Below are 7954 nucleotides of genomic sequence, written 5' to 3'. Positions count from 1 at the left end.
TATTGCTGAGTTCTGCTGACTTCACTCCTGGTGGCTCTTGTCCAGGCAGACCTTCCATCTTGGGAGTGTCTTCTCTTTTCCTTGAAACAGCTCCTTTTCCTTAAAATTTAGCGTGATGCCATATTATATGATATGTCTCTGCAGTCATTTGGGTTCAGCTGATCTGTGTGCCTTCCAAACTCCTTGTGTACCTCCAGGCTGCTCACTGATGGGGCAGGGTGGGAAGCAGAAGCTTTGGTGTGTGTAAACCCTGCTCAACAATAGTCAAAGCACCATTGTGTTACCAACACTGGTTTTCAGTCACAAATCCAAAACACAGCATTTATGGAAAATTAACTGCAGCCTAGACAGGATGAAGAACTCTTGACTGTGACTGGAAGGCTGAATTGCAGTACTGTAAAGCTGTAGCTGTAGCCAGCCAACCATCCTCAGTTTTCTCTTGGGCTGTGCAGCCCAAACACCTGCTGCTTTCTAATCAATCTCTCTAGACCCTATTGATGCTGGATTACAGTCCAGAAACACTGGTAATTGTGGAAAATGGAGCTGGGATCTCATAGAAATGTTTAAGCTGGACTATTAAACTCTGCACTTCATGCCTTCATAGTCAGCCAAACTCTCAGTGAGAATGCAGACAGAACATTCTGTCCCAGCCCACAAACAGCACAGGAAAAAGCATATGATCTGGTACCCAGATCCATCTCAAGGGTGAATGGTGACACTGGTGACACTGGTCTCTACACTGGTGACAATATTGTTCTTATGGAGTATGTAGATATGAATGATTGGGTTTTTCCTACAGAACTATATTGTGTCCTTGACAAAGAAGAATGGCACCACTGAGAAGATATATTCTATGTATACATATTTATATAACATTGCAGATAAAATACATTTCATGCAGCTCCCACATTCAGAACTTTAAATGCTGATGACGTATGCTTGCAAAGACCTCTTTGCTTGATGTAGGAAAAAATGGAAACTGAATAGAAATAGATCTTCCCTCAGCTGACTCCTGTACTTGAAGCATTCGTGTGAGGACTATGCCAAGTGCAAAGCTTTAGTCACTTTATTTCATTCAGCCTTCCTTGGGTTGATATGTGGTGTGCCGCTTCTCTGTAAGTCAAAATGTTCTGTGGTGATGCAGACTGAATTAGCAGAGAGGATGTCTTAACTGTAATCACTTTAAAAGCCAAGTAACTTTATTATAAAATCTGTTTTTTATAATTCGGTGTTCCATATTTTGACAGGCATATCTTCCCTAAACATTGGCATTATTCTTGTCTGTCTTTCTCTGTGATTGCCTCCTCTGCTTAAGGCTGTCAACAACATTTCAGGAGATCACCTGAATACAGATCAGCACATAATTATTTTCTCAGTGGAATTTATATTGTCACAGATATCTGTAAATTTAAATTTGTGCAATGCAAGCATCCATTTTAATTTGCATAACATTATTCTTGTGACCAATGTTTTCTCACACAGCTGTAGATTTAAAACAGTTAATTACTACCTGGCAGCTCTAGTTCTTTAATTAAATTAGATACTGTATTTTTCTTTATGTCTAAAATATGCTTCAACTATCCTAGATATTTTCCTCCTAGAGGCTAAAACTAGCAGCATTTACAACCTTCTTTTTGGTAGTCAGGTTTTTTTTTTCCCCAAAATTTCACTACAGTGTCAGTGCTGTCCAGAAACAAACATAAAAACACAAATAAAAAAAGAAATAAAAAGCACATACATACAGTGAAAAATTCTCCATGCCAGAGTGTGGAGAATGCAGATAAGTAAGAGAAAAACTTTTAAATGCACTTCTGAAGTCCCAGTGAACTGTAATATTTTCTTGATTAGTGAACTTGTATCTCTCTTACCCAAGAGGCAAATGAGTAAATGCTGACATAGCATTTGTATTTAAATTTTTATTTTTTTTTTGTTGCCAAAAATGCATAGTCCTTTAAAACTGGTTTTGTGACTAGTGGACAGCAGGGAATTCACTGATGCTATTACTTCTCCATGAGTTTCAGTTCCATGAAGCTTGTCTGGAAAGAGAGGAATGCAGTAAAGAGGAGAGCATCTGTGCTTTGTGGTTGTGAAATAAACTGTGTTAGAGGGAAATTTCCCACAGAAAATAATTTAGGAACAAGAAAAGGCTTGGGGTAAACACAATGGGTTGTCATGGCCTATGGTCACAATGTACCAGCTGTTTTGCAACTGATAACATTGTATGATAAATTAAAGGAAATTTCTTAGGGGCTGAGAGATTCACATTTGTATTAAAAAAATAAAATCACCACCAAACTCCAAAATAAATAGAACATAGTCTGTTAAAAACCAACATGTATTTCTAATTTCTAAAGCACTACATTTCTTAAACTCAGTATGTTAAAATAGGCTTTTTGTTGCTATTGAGGTCTGATGTTCTGCTATTTCATCATCATTTCAACCTAGAATTGCTTTGGCCTAACTCCACAATTTGTACTGGATTTTGTTACAAGCTTTGTATTAGAATAACTGCAAAAGAGCAACAGTGTCTTCATTTCTCTGCTTGCTTTGGTTGTCTCCAAATGTTTCATCACAGACAGCATTTTGCTGGTTATATTTACCTAGGATGATGAAAAGATTTAATAATGTATCATTCAGTTACAGGATCTATAAATGACAAGTATTTGCCTTTTACTTACTGAGAATTGAACATGGCAAAGTTTTCTGTCAAAGCCTAAACAGTAGAAAAAAAATGAAAGATTAAGACAGGAGAGAAGAAAGGAAAAAGAAACAAACCCAAGCAAACAAAAACAAAAACAAAAAAAAAAAAAAAATCAAAACCAACAAACAAAAACTCCAAAACTATGGCTTCAGGTGTAGCATATAAGACCAGAATTGAACTGCTTCCAGTTACAGTGCACAAATGAGGCTGGTCATTTCATATCTTTGAAGAGAAAGTAGACGTCATTAGGATCCCTGACAACCTTAACCTTGCAGTTCACACCATGAGCAAAGGATTCAAGAATACACAAGAGGGCTTTAAGGACATGAGACAAACCTTCTGTATGCAATAGATAAGAAATAAAAAGTAAAGTAGATATTTTATTGTATTTTTAAGGCTATTTTGAGATCAAGCCTGCTTTTCCTGCAGATGCTCTGAAATCAGGATATTTAAATTCATTCTGCCAGTGCTAATATATGTTTATTTCATTTTGATGCTCCAGTAGCCATGCCCTTGCCTCCCTCAGGGGAACTAATGGGTGCAGAGACATAGTACAGACAAAGATGAAGCTGTCAGAGGTTTGACAATTGGTCTGTAGTGCAGCAACTGCTGCAAACCAGATTTATGAGACTGCAGTAGGAAAGCATCTTGATGAGGAAAAGCAGTGAGGACATATTTACATCGATGTGAGAGCAAGCCTACAGGCAGTGGGTCTGAAAAAGACCTTCCACTGCTTCTGCTGTGAGGGAAGCTGGAAAAATAGACATATTGAGCAGTACAACAGAACCAAGGAAGCCAATACCTACAAATCTATATCCTGTATTCCTTATTTCCATTTCTCCCTGTATATCTCGTCCCATATTATCCTTCTCCATTTCCAAGCCAAAATATCAGCTTCTCCCTTTGTGTCCTCCCTAAAGCCATTTTGGAACCTCCAGCCTCTCCTGTAAGTGCCATTACCATTTTTACGTCCCCAGAACACTTGCATTGCAATGGCCCATCTCCCATGCCATGTATCATGGACACCTATTTTGATCCCTCACTTGGATCATGGACGTCATTTGCTGAGTCTTGTCCAGAGCTGAATGTACAGCTGACTGCCTCCCAGAAGAATGAACAGGCTTCATTATCCTTATGTTTCCCTTTTGCAATGCATGAATAAGGTATCTCCACTTCACATGGGCATCTATTTGGTAGATCTGACTATCTAGCAAAAAAGAAGGAGAATTTGAGTTCGAAATAATGTAAAAATAGTGATATATTTTGTCAGCTAAAAATAAAAGATGCACTCAGCTGGATTGGAAACATACTCCTGGATGTTACTGTGTTAGGTGAGATGAATCCTCCCTTAGAAATGTCTCAAGAGGTGAATCATACTGTGTGTACACATCTGTTCAGAATCATTCACTGTGCTGATGAATCCAATTTTGTTTCAGTTCCAAAATATGATGAGCTAGATAACATGTGAAAAAATTATGCAAACCAGGAGTCAACTCCCTGGATCCTTTCTATTGGTTTCAGAGCAGGGTTTTCCTAAGTTAGGATTTAAGAGATTTGAGTAACCGTCTTTCTCTGTTCTCCTTAGATGAACTAACATCAGTATAAATTGTTCAGTGGGGTCTCCAAAGAGATTAGGAAACAACAATCTTTCTTTCTGACGCCTCCCCAAATATTTTTAGAGCTTAAGTGAAATGTTAAGGGAAAACTTTCTGCCAGCATTACAATGGAAAAGATGTGAGGTACCAGCAGGTGGTGCTGATACAACAAGCAAGCAGGATCTGCGGGATCAGCTTTAAAGCCAACATTTCAAGACTTCCTTCCAGCTGATACCATCACCACGTCACTTTCTAATTTTAAATATTGACATCTTATTGCTGTGAAGGCTAAGAGCCGTAGCTGTGTACCAGTGCCACACAGGTGTAAGTTCTGCATACACAGAGAACAAAAAGACACTATACAGCATTCTGTTCCTCTGCTGGTTCAGGCAAACAGGTAAAAACATGTTACATGGCAGTTATGGAAATTCTCAGAAGTTTTGACAAAATGCTACTAGTGAACTATAGGTCAAGTTGAGATGGTTTCTTTACCTTCAATATGGTTCTCACCTGCATGAATACCTTTGTATTACTGCAAACATAAAGAGACAGGCCTGGAATGTTGCATTGTATGGCAGGCACTTGAAAAAGAATGTGTAGAGAAAATTCTCTGCATAGAATAACATTCCAACCACTTCAACTTCTTATCTGAAATGGGATTATTTACCCTGTAACTTATTCAAAGAAAAACATATTATCCAGAAAGCCCTCCTAATACAAGTGTCCCATGGTTATGCTGTTGGAGAAAGCATCAGTTGTCCTTGTTTTTTTTTTTCTCCTCCTGTCTGTCAGAGCAGAACTTTACCATAAGTTAAGGCAAAATTTCAAAATTTTAGGAAACATCAGTTAAAGTTCAGGTAATACATTACAAGGAATTTAATCCCAGGAAATACTAATTTGTTCTTTAATTTGCTAATGGTAATTGTTAAATTTGATTTGTTAATTTTCTGTTCTTTTAAGTAGAATTACACACAGTTCTCATGCTTACTTTCCCATTATTTGCACTGTGTGTTATAATATTTGATTAAGTCCCCAGTTCTTTAGGGAACCACTACAATTCTGTCTTTTGTTGTTGTTGTTGTTGCTTTTCTATTTAAATAAGGAGCCTAGTTGCACAGGAATGCTCAGAAAGACACATCTAGTAAAAAATCCCCACATTCAGCTGTGTTCTTGTCTCTAAGGGATGCTTACTCTTTTGGTCTTTGTTTCTTTTATCCTGTGTTACATCTTAGAACACAGTTTGACTTGATTTTCTTGATTTTTTTTTTTTTTGAGAGTGAAATTAAGACTGTACCTGGAAATATGGGCAATACTTCATCCCCATTCACTTAAGCTTCTGACCTTTAAATCAATGTAAGTTCCAGAAAATCATCTACAGGCATCCTGTCCATGCAGCCTTTCCTTTCATTTCTGAATTTTGCATTTCTCATCTTTGGCAGTTCTTTAATCTTCCCTCATTGCTGAAAGAGTAAATGGAAGCAATGAGGAGGGAAAGAGGAATTAAAGGAGGTGAATAACAAGAGACAGCTGTTGGCTGCTACTTCTCAGCTACAACAGTATCGTCTAGGCTCTTAGAGACAAATGACAGAAATCTACAAATCACCCTCCCATTAATCTGCATTAGTGGGGGCAGCCCATGGTGAAGTCCTAGAACCTGCCACACCTTTCCAGCTGAGAGGTGATGAACACCACCTGTGCCATTTGTGCATGTGAACTTTGGAAAAAGACATCACCTGAAAAATGTCTATAAGGAAAGAATCCTGGAAAAAGAGACATCTCTGCTGAGTCTTTGAAGTGCTCTGTACGAGGCAAAAGCAGAGGAGTTCAGGAAAGGTCACTTCTTGTGACATAAATTGGTAGATTGATGCTTGCAGAATTCTGTAAACTAGAGTAGCTGTGAGTGAACTGCAACTTATTTTTGGAAGTAAAATGTTTTTCTTTCATTAATTTACTTTTTTAATTTCAGGTTTGGCCCTTGCTCAAACTGAGATGAAGAACTGAAATCTTGAAATATATTTGTGAACAAAATTATATAGGTCATTTTTTTTAAAAAGGATTTCTTCATTATTTATTTTACATAGCTTGAAGTATCTTGAATTTCCAAATAAGCAGCTTAGTAGATTTGGAGTATCCCAATTAATAATATGCTAATAGATATTTTAACAGATTCAAAATTTACCAGTTTTCCCCAAAATATTTTTAGAAACAAATTTTTGTTGAAACCAAGGCCCTTTCCTCACTAACATATCAACTGTGACAATCTGGCACTGTGGAGTCAAAAAATCCCTGTAGTGAGAAATTTCTGCTCAACTGTATTTATAAGAGGGGAGGGTTAGGTAGTTCTGCAGTCTTGCTGCTTTGGTTTTCCCTGCAGATAACTAAGAAAGTACTCTTGAGCTTCTCCAATAGTAAAGTCTCTTGCCTGAGTCAAGGCACTCTCTTGTTATATGCCTTGCTGAGGCACTTCATTTCAAACTGATGTGACAGCATATTAACAAATTGTGGTAGAGCTAGTGAAAGAGTAAGGTAAGAATGGTCCCAGGTTTGACAGTGATGGAGGTTTGTGTGCATCCTGTTGATCCTGGATATCCTCCCATTCACCACAAATTAAGGAAAAAACTGCTGGTTGCTACAGCACTGAAAAGCAACATTAGCAGGACTTAGATTATTTAAAGAATTTCTGAGGAGTTAATTCATACTTCTGTTGTGATCTGCTATTTAGGATCCACAAGCTGTCCATGGATCTGTCTGTCTTCAAAAAAGAGGTTGTTGGGAGTTTTCTCTAGTGTGTTTATATAAACCTTGATTTTTCTCTCTGACTTGTTTTGTATTTAAGTGAAAAGCACTTTAAAACAAAAGGGTCTTCAACACCCCTCATTTTCACTTTACTGTGTCATTCTACATGATGATACACTAGTAAAGATGGAATCTTCCCAAGATGGATATTTCAAGGTCACACAGTTATGATGGAGCCAATCTCTCTGTAAAAACTCTTCCACATGGAATATTTTACAGATTCCCAAGTCTCATAGGTATCTGCACAAGTAGGCTCTAGGGCATTTTGGTTCTTGTTTGAAATTACTTGGTGTTACATGGTATCAGTTTCTTACTCTACTGGATTTTTATTCAATTTGCTATCAAAACTTTTCAAATTTGGTCACTATTAGGAGCTGTTGATTTGTTAACAATTATGTTGCTTAACGTTTGTGACTGTAGAATCACATTCAGTGTTGTTAGCTTCACCAAGTAGCTGGCATTGGCACAGGAGTTAAAGACACTAGCAAGGTGTAGCACTTTCAGATGTGCTGACATTGGTCTAGCAGAGCCAGAACAAATGGTATGGGTGAGCTCTATCAGCAATCCTCTTCCAGGAGAGAAACAATAACAAAATAAAGATCTTTGATCAACTGAGAGATTTCTTTTGTAGTGACATCTCTGGCATGGCACATCTGTGAGGCAATTAGATGCTGCATTTGTGTAAGGAAACAAATGAACCGATTTTTATTGTGGAAGAAAAGGGGAAAAATACAGTGAATTGCTCAGCAGAATATTGTTGGATTAAGTATATCAAAATAAGCATATTTTAAGCCATTGAGGGACTTTACTAAATTTCTCTTATTGGCAATGACATTTAGCTCAAATTGCTTGTCTAAATATA

Source organism: Ammospiza nelsoni, chromosome 1 (assembly GCF_027579445.1).
Source record: "Ammospiza nelsoni isolate bAmmNel1 chromosome 1, bAmmNel1.pri, whole genome shotgun sequence".
Lineage (NCBI taxonomy): Eukaryota > Metazoa > Chordata > Aves > Passeriformes > Passerellidae > Ammospiza > Ammospiza nelsoni.
The sequence above is the reverse complement of the archived record's forward strand: the minus strand, read 5'-3'. Positions refer to the sequence as shown.